Source organism: Hyaena hyaena, unplaced genomic scaffold (genome assembly GCF_003009895.1).
Source record: "Hyaena hyaena isolate Hyena2069 unplaced genomic scaffold, ASM300989v1 scaffold_249, whole genome shotgun sequence".
Classification (NCBI taxonomy): Eukaryota; Metazoa; Chordata; class Mammalia; order Carnivora; family Hyaenidae; genus Hyaena; species Hyaena hyaena.
Window position 1 is genome coordinate 805638 of NW_024080880.1, and position 9556 is coordinate 815193.

At 33.9% G+C, this 9556-nt stretch overlaps 1 pseudogene; it reads left to right on the plus strand.

The window, feature by feature from the left end:
• The first annotated feature begins 4726 nt into the window (after positions 1 to 4726).
• On the plus strand, positions 4727 to 7609 carry LOC120240077 (annotated as a pseudogene).
• The last annotated feature ends 1947 nt before the right edge of the window (positions 7610 to 9556 follow it).

Sequence of the window (9556 nt, forward strand, 5' to 3'; positions counted from 1 at the left end):
TTTGAATGTGTTTAACATTACCTTTTTTTCCTTAAATATTTCCTTCACCTTACACTAGACTGCTTCCTTTCTTTGTTCATGTACGATAGTTACAATTTTTTCTTTCGTTACCAAATGTAGCCATTGTCCTAGTTTCTCTTCCTTTACCTTCTTATAAAGAGGAAAGTATCTCTGGGTCCTCTCAGGGTTTCAGTCATGATCACTATGTAAAGACACTCAGTTTCTCTGAACTTCAGATTAACTCTCGCTGAAAACTTTTTCTGTTCCTGTTTCTTTGTCAACCACTAAGCCTTTAAACAGCTGTTGGTTCTGTCTGCCTCTCTCTCAGGACTAATCATTGGCTTTTCTCTTCCTCTCTGCTTTTAGTACTTTTCCTCATACTGACATTTCCTAATTGGCAGTCTTGTGTCAGCTGCTCTATTTTTCATTTTTTCACAGGGTTACTCTATACTTCAATTCTATACTCCTTTGTGCACAGTGAAGTTAAATGATTTTTCCTGACTGCCTAAGAATAATAAGATTATATAATATTAGAGATTAATAACTTTATAATAAAATCACTTTATAATATTCATATAATATATAATATATATAACCATATATATTATATATAATATAACTCTATAATAAATTACACAATAGTGGCTCAGCCAGAGTTAGAAGCTGAATACAATCATTTCAGGCTAGTACCTTTTCACTCCTACCAACTGGAAAATAGATTTTCCTAAAATAGTCAAATGAAAACTAAATCCACCATTCTATACCTAAACTATTCAATATACTAGGTTGACCAGTAGCTACATTTGGCTCCTGTGCATGTAAAAGGTGTGTGTCTAAACTGAAATGTCTTAAGATCATGCCTTATTCAAAATACTTAGTACAAACAAAAGAAAGCAAAATGTCTCTCAGACTTTAAAGGCATTAGTTACCCATTTAAATAATAATATCTGAATAATAATATAGGGTCAAATAAAATATTTTTCACCTACTTCTTTTTACGTTTTATGTTTGTTTGTTTGTTTATTTATTTATTTATTTATAGAATAAAAGTAAAAGAGAGAGAGCATTTAAGCAGCTTAGGGCAGAGAAATGGAGAGAAAGAATCCCAATAGTCTCCATGTTCAGTGTGGAGCCTGCCATCGGCCTTGATCTCACTACTATGAGATCATGACTTGAACTAAAATCAAGTCAAATGCTTAACAGACTGAGTCTCCCAGGCACGCCAATTTACTGTTTTCAATAATTTAAAATTTTATATTTGTCTCAATTTTGTAGCTTACAGTATAATTCTATAGGGTAGTATTTTTCTAGAAACTCCATGAATGAATACTTTATATAACTCAAGATTTCAGACAAAGATTTCCATCCCAAGTAGATCAGCCTGGCTCAGCTCTTCAACATGCAGTAGTTCACATCATTGTCATGTATGCTCCTTTCACGTGTCCTCAGCAATATCCCCTCAGACACACTTTTGTGTGTCTCCCATCCCTATATGTATGTTTTTATTTCTTCACTGAGACTTCATGTTTTCCCTTCAAGAAATAAAACCCATTTCTTCATTCTCTTGAATTAGAACGTGTGACTGACCCATGAAATAGAGAGGCAGCAAAGTTGTAGAAATACTCAGGCTAGGTCTTTAGAAGGCTTACAAATTCTGCTTCACTTTCTTAGAATGCTGTTCCAAAGACTAGCTGTGAAGATGCCCAGTCCAGTATACTAGAGGATGAGAAACTGAGTGGAACAGAGACAAATCAGCCCAGATAAACTTCCCTATATCAACCCGTTGACAGCAAGTCCTGAGCATCACACACGAGACTGGGGACATTTTGGACAACATAACTGCAGTCCAGCCAAGTGACTCTAGAGGTATCAGAAGAATCATCCAGCTGAACTCAACCTAAATTGATAACTCACTGAATCAAGGGCCATTTGAACGATCATTTCATTTTAGCCTGAGCTGTTTTGTTGTTTATATTTGTTAACTGATACCACTCCATTCCTCTTAATATACCAAACATAGCACTCCACTTAAAGCTACTTGAACTGATAAACTTCATGCAGTTTTCTAATTACCATAGACTTCTGACTGTGTTCATTTAAATGGATTGATAACAGTCATTGAATATGTGTTTTTTTCTATAATTTTAAAATTATTTTACATATGTAATCTATATCTTCATAACTATGTAGTTAAGCTCTTTCCTGACAGAAAATGTAAGATTGGTAACAAAGTGCTAGAATTCAGTTATGGCAGATATTGTAGCTACTGCCATTTGTCAGTATTACTATATGTCAAGTGTTTTAACTCTTAAAACTTTATGTTCTAAAAACAATTACTATACTTATGAGGAACTGAGACATACAGAGGTTTGTAAGTCGTAGAAGGTCACAAAGTGCAGTCAATAGGGCCAAGGTCTGAAAACAGCCCAATTATCTGATGACAGAACTCATGCTTTTAACCACTTTAGGCTAATGCCCTCTTGTAAAACTACTGCATAGCACAGATCTTACCTAAGGGAAACAATGTATTCTAAAGGAAATAGTTTGCATTGTCTAGATGCAATGTCTAGATTCCTAACCACAATTTTACAGTCTTCCTGTTCCCTTTGCTATTTTTCTTTGTCATCTCTTTGCATAGTGGAAATTAGCAAGGCTCAGATCTAAATTCCCAGATTTTCTCAATCAATATTAGATTCCTAGAGGAGCTCGTTCCTATAGTCTTAATTACTATGAATGGATTTCCCAGATTTATACCTCCTAATTAGGCTTCTCTAAGTTCCATCATCTTGCCAACTAAATCAATCATAAATCCATGTGCTTCTGTCATTTTTCATCATACCATTCAAATGAAAGTGATTATTATCCTGGGCTTGACTGCCTTGTTCATCAGCAACTTTTAATCTATAATCCATAATGTAACAAGATGTATATAGAAGTACTGATCTAATCATGACCTCATAACTCTTACTTGCTGAAACATTTATAAATATTTACTACATACTGGCTACTGTGTATTCCTTCAACTTCAACATCTCCATTTCACCCACACTGTCTTTTTCTCTGCTTTTCATCCACACTGGACTTTTATTTCCTCAAATAAGTTCCCCATCATTTGAGTGATTTTGGGCATGCTCTTACTTTTACCTTACAGAAATTACCAAAAAGTAAATAAATAACAGTAGGCTAAAATAAAAGTGTACCTAGGTTTTGTCTATTTCCTGTAATTCTAGCTACAAAGGGAATGAGGAAAGTAGTTGAAGGGGGATTAGAATTAGAGGAATGGACTTGTTGTCCCAGGAAGAAGTAAAAGCTTATTGTTACATCTATTATTAATGTGCACTCCAAAACACAATGGCCCTCTCAAGGGACTCTGACAGGTGGGAGAAGATTAGAATAAGCATATATGGCCCCCCATCCCCTCACCTGATATTCCTTAGCTATACGGAAATGAAACACAGAATAAAGACCATCAGCCCATAGTCTTCAAACTGGTGTTTTGAAGTAATTGTAAAAACAACAACTTGTTATGGTAGTAAACACAAGGAAAGTGAATACCCCAAAGATATATTTGGGGAGGAAAAAATTGAATTAAATAAAAAACATATAAACACTCGCTCCAAAAATAAAAATAACAGAAGTAGCAACCACACAGAAATAGTGCAAAATATTAAAAAGTAAAAGGTATCATAAATTCTACAAGAGACAGATGAACAACATATTTTATGGAGAGAAAGAAACAATTTAACAACAAATATTTATACTGCTTAGTAACATTAAAGGTTAAAAAGGTAACAAATATAAGAGTGTTCAGGGGTTATGAAATGTGACATAGAAAAATTAGATCCAAGTTGAGGAATAGTTACACTGAAGCAAACTGATTATAGAATTTAGAAAAAAAGATAACCAGGAAGAATAGAAGCAAACCTAGTAATGAATCAAGACATGAAGAAAAGTTCTGAAATAAACATATAGACTAGGGAGAGGAAAATCATGTAGATGAGAAGAATTAAAGCACAGTAGGGAATGGTCATGACAAAGAGTGTCACAGCAATCCATGTAACTCAAGTAAAGAAGAAAAAGATAGATGATTGACTGATAGAATAAGAACCAAAATAGACAACAGATGTTTACCTTTTTTAAAAAATTTATATGTGATAATGAGAGAAAGAAATTTGTCAAAAGAAAATAAAATTTCTTGGAAAAAACTACACAGAAAATCAGCAATATGAAGGTACTTTCAGGTGAAGTCACAAAGCTTTAAAATATTGAGACAAAATGAGAGCTATCAGGGCAAGAAAAAACATGCCAATGACAAGGATAATAAAATTGACTGACCTCAGACTTCTCCACAATTACATTTAAAGCTAGGAAATAGTGGAGCCATGTATACATACATGTGGAATATCCTACAAAATTAATATTTATCCAGCTTGTATTTCATAGAAAAGTATTCTAATGCATTTAGGGCCTCAGGTAATACAGGTAGAGCTCATAAGGATTTCTTGGAAGTAGTAAGGATCTTAATATAGACATAGAACATGCACTGTTGGTTTTATACATAATGTAAAGGATGTTTCAGGACTTCAGGAGATGGGGTTTCTGTTTGTAGTGTGTTAAGCAGACTACTTGTTTCATCTTCAGGGAATTGCTAAGGGATATTTAGATATTATCAGCTCTGCTTTTAGCACTCTACCCTGGGAGAGATTTCCAAGCATTCATGGCAACCATGGATGAGCTAACTCTAATAAATGGGTGGAAGAAGAAAGATGGATCTACATTTAATATAAGACAAGCTCTTGAGGTAAAGTTGGGAACTTGTTTCAAATTGGAGACATATTTTAATTCATTCTTATCATAATTCTTGAGACAGAAATGGCAGACCCCAGGCATTGCATACTTCCATTAACATTTGGAGTGGATTTATTAGTGACATCTTATCACAACCTGCCTATCTCATTTGCAAGATTAAGAGGAACATTCTAGTCTTACCATCCTACTACACACATGCACATGCACAAAAATCTTTGTACCAGATATTTGACAATATTATTATTCTTTCCCTTGTCACACAGCTATTTGTGTACTTTACTTAATATGTATAATTTGTTAATCCTACATTTTCCTTAAGACAAGAAATCAAAAATCATTATTTGAATGGCAAGTGATAAAAGATAGATTCCCATGGCCTCAAAGTGATATTTGCCCAACTATCTCAAGTAAAACTCACAAATTTGAATCCAGACTTTTTTCTGAGCTCCATTCATAAATATCAAACCACCTACTCAAACTCTTCACCTACATATGACAACGATACCTCAAATTAAACTAGGGTTATCACCTTCTATATCTTCTCCATGTCCAATGTTCAGTTTCAATAAATGGCACTATCATTTACATTTACATTGCTCAAGTTTGAAACTTGTGAGTCATGCATGATTTCTTCTATTCTATCAGCCCCAAATCTCACAAATATGCCTACTACAGTCCATTCTTATTGCCACAACCATGGTCCAGGTCACCATCATTCTCAAGTTATTGGTAATCTTCTAACATCCATTTGATATCAACATCTCTCCTTCTTCAATCCAGTCTCTACAATGTAGATAGAGTAAACGTCAAAAACAAACAAGCAAACAAACAAAACATATATATATATATGGTAATGGAATTTCTTTATCAAAATCTATGCAGTGGCTTCCCATTGTCCTCAGAATAAAAGACAACCTGTTTTAGATGGTAGAAGACACCGCCTTCACAGGCGGCCCAGCCACCTTCGCAGAAACAGTATCTGCATTACTCTGTCAATGTCATCTTCATTCCAGTGCTGGGATTTTACAGTTCTTTAAATGCTCACTATTGTAATTTGGCATCTTAGCCAAAGCCATTGTCTATTTAAAGTGCTGTTTTATTCTATATGCATTCTATTCAAATTTTTTTTGTATCAGCTCAAACATTTTTCTCTGAGAAGTCTTCAAAAAATATATGAGTAGGTTACTTATTATAAGTTCTATTGTACTTGAAGCTATTTGATAATCTTCTGAATCCTTGAAAATATTTTTAAGTAATATAAACTAAAAAATGTTTAATCTTCACCATAGTACCTAACTTATAGCAGCATTTTTCTTTTTTCTTTTTTAAATAACGTCTGAATTCTTACCTCTAGCATATTTTTGAAAATTGATATTTCCATGATCTGTGTTGAATTTGATTGAGAATGTTTCAAATATTCTGAAATGTTTTACCTGATCACTATATAAAAAATTATGTAATCTCTTAATTTCTAATTCAAGACTTTACAGATATGCTGGTCTCATAATGTCATTTACATAACTCTTATAATGCTAAATTCACATAATATTAAATACTTTGATTATTGTGCAAGTCATCAGAAGATCACACTATGTTCTGTTATTAAGTTTTTAAAACAACAGCAATTATTTATAATTTTGCTAATGTGTATGATAGAGATTTTTAAAAGAAATAAATGTGCAGTGGGGAAGATAAGACCTACCTATGTCATCTTCTCTGAAAGACTCATTGTTAACATTTTGTTTTACATACAGCAGCCACAGATTTCATTTGTGTATGTGAGTGTATGCTTGTGTATTCATATTATACCCTTGAGTAGGAGGTGATATTTCATAATCTTTTAAAAAATTATCGTTATAATTTAATTATTTATTAGAATGTAAACATTTTCATATTGTGATTCTGTCCTGCATGACTGTTCTCTGGAACAGTAATCATTTATCTCTGTCAGCCTTCTACCTAGGTGTGTACCACCACACTCAGTGGATGTGGACCAGTGTCCCCTGAGTTGGTTGTGAACTTTATAAAGGCTGACAAAGATTATCACTTTATGATGGATAATGATGGAAGTGATCACCAATTATCTTTAAGAATGGTCAGTTTGGGGGCTGATGCAAAGGATGGATTGTACATTGTTGAAACAGAGATAAAGAATTATGAAGGCAATCCAATTAAAGCCACTTTGAAAGTATCTGTACAGCCAAATATTTCCCTTGGGGTCTTTGAAATAATACCACCTTTGGTCTTATGGTTGAAATGTGGTTCAGGGCCCATGCACATTAATGGACTGCACTTAGTAGCTATGGAGGAAAATGAATAGGAAGAAAATGTGAAACTCCATAACATATCTGGAAAGCATTCTGTCCCAGGAAGTGGTAGCAAATTTCCACAGAATAAGAGTAAAACTTGCTTCTGATGAAGATGATAACAATAATGATTAATTTGATGATGAAGAAGCTGAAAAAAAGACTCCAGTAAAGAAATCTCTATGGGATTCCAGTCTAAATCTATATGACTATTCCAGCCACAAAATGCACAAAACCAAACCAGAATTGAAAAGACTCAAAACCATCAACACCAAGATGAAAAGGTCAAGAATTCTTCAAAAACAGAAAAAGACTCCCAAAACACTGAAATCTAGCTCTATAGAAGATATTAAAGCAAAAATGCAACCAAATATAGAAGAAGGTGGTTTTCTTGCTAAAGTAGAGGCCAAGTGCTTCAATAATGTGAGTAATTGTTTCTGGATGACTACCAAGAAGCTATTCAAGATCTCTGGATGTGGAAGAAGTCTCTTTAAGGAAACAGTTTAAAATGGTTTAAACAATTTGTTAAAATTTTCTGCCTTATTTAATTTCTGTAACAGTTGATACGTGGCTGTCTTTTTTATAATGCAGAATAAGAACTTTCCCTACTATGTCTGATAAATGTTGTCCAGGTTCCATTGCCAAGAATGTGTAGTCCAAAATGCCTGTTTAGTTTTTAAGGATGGAGCTCCTTCACCCTCTTCTCGGCTTTATGTATGTATGGAATGTTAGGATAGGATATTGCAAAAGTGGTGGTCAGAGAAAAGGAAATGGTGGGGAGACAAAAAAAATACAGTGAATAAACTCAGTATTTTAATAAAGTAAAAAGCAATGGAAACATTTTCTCCATGTGATTTAATAGTCTCTTCTAGATATGAACAGACACTTCTCCAAAGAGGACATCCAAATGACCAACAGACACATGAAAACGATGCTCAGCATCCCTCCTCATCAGGGAAATACAAATCAAAACCACACTGAGATTCCACCTCACACCAGTCAGAGTGGCTAAAATGAGAAAATCAGAGAACTCTAGATGCTGGCAAGGATGTGGAGAAATGGGAACCCCTTGCACTGTTGGTGGGAATGTTAACTGGTGCAGCCCCTCTGGAAAACAGTGTGGAGGTTCTTCAAAAAATTAACAATAGAACTCCCCTATGACCCAGCAATAGCACTGCTAGGAATTTACCCAAGAGATATAAGAATGCTGATGCAAAAAATAAATAAATAAATAAATTAATTAATTAATTAAAAAAAAAAGAATGCTGATGCATAGGAGCACATGGACCCCAATGTTCATAGCAGCACTCTCCACAATAGCTAAAACATGGAAAGAGCCTAAGTGTCCATCAACGGACGAATGGATCAAGAAGATCTGGTTTATCTAGACGATGGAATACTACATGGCAATGAGAAAGAATGAAATCTGGCCATGTGTAGCATCATGGATGGACCTTGAGGGTGTTATGCTGAGTGAAATAAGTCAGGCAGAGAAGGACAAATATCATATGTTTGCACGTATAGGAGAATTAGGAGGAACTTAACAGAGGACCGTGGGGGAGAAGAAGGGGAGAAATGGTGGGGGAGAGGGAGAGAGGCAAACCATGAGACACTCTTGAATGATGAAAACAAGCTGAGGACTGATGAGTGTGGGGGGAGAGGGGATATGGGCATGGAGGAGGGCACTTGTGTGGATGAGCACTCGGTGTTATATGGAAAACAACTTGACAATAAACTATTTGTAAAAAAAAAAATAGTCTCTTCTAAAGTACAGATATGGCTGCATGGTGTGTTATATGGATAAATTTTATTAATCATTCTACTATCATTGTATATTTAGCTTATTTACAATTTTTCACTATTAGGAATATAATCAATATGTGACTGACCATATTTGTATACAAATCTTCTTAAACATCTCTGATTCTGTCCTAGAGATAAAATCTTAAAAATTGAATATCTGGATCAAAGAGTATGATTTTATTTTTAAGGCAGTGATCAATTTATAAATGGACTAAATTTCACTGCAATAATTTCAAAGTAATTTTATACAAAGTTTAAGTGTACAAAAAGAATTATAAGCACATATAGTAATCAAATTTTTGACAAATTTAATATTGGTAGTCTTATGAATATATTAAGGAAAAATCTGTTAATAATTATCTTATTACTTCAGAGATAACATTTTGCTTAAAATTTTAATATCTCATCTGAAAGAGATATAGCCCTTATGAGTAGATCTGAAATAACACACAAGATGTGGTATTTAATTTTATTCTTTGTAAAATACCTGTGATTATCATTGTTTATATGTATGACACATGATGGCAATGCTTCAATGAGTTTTGAAACATTTCCTATATTGTACCAATGGTCTAGAGTGTACATTTAATAGGAATCTTTTCTAAATAGGTATGCATAAAGCATGCAAATGCCTGAAT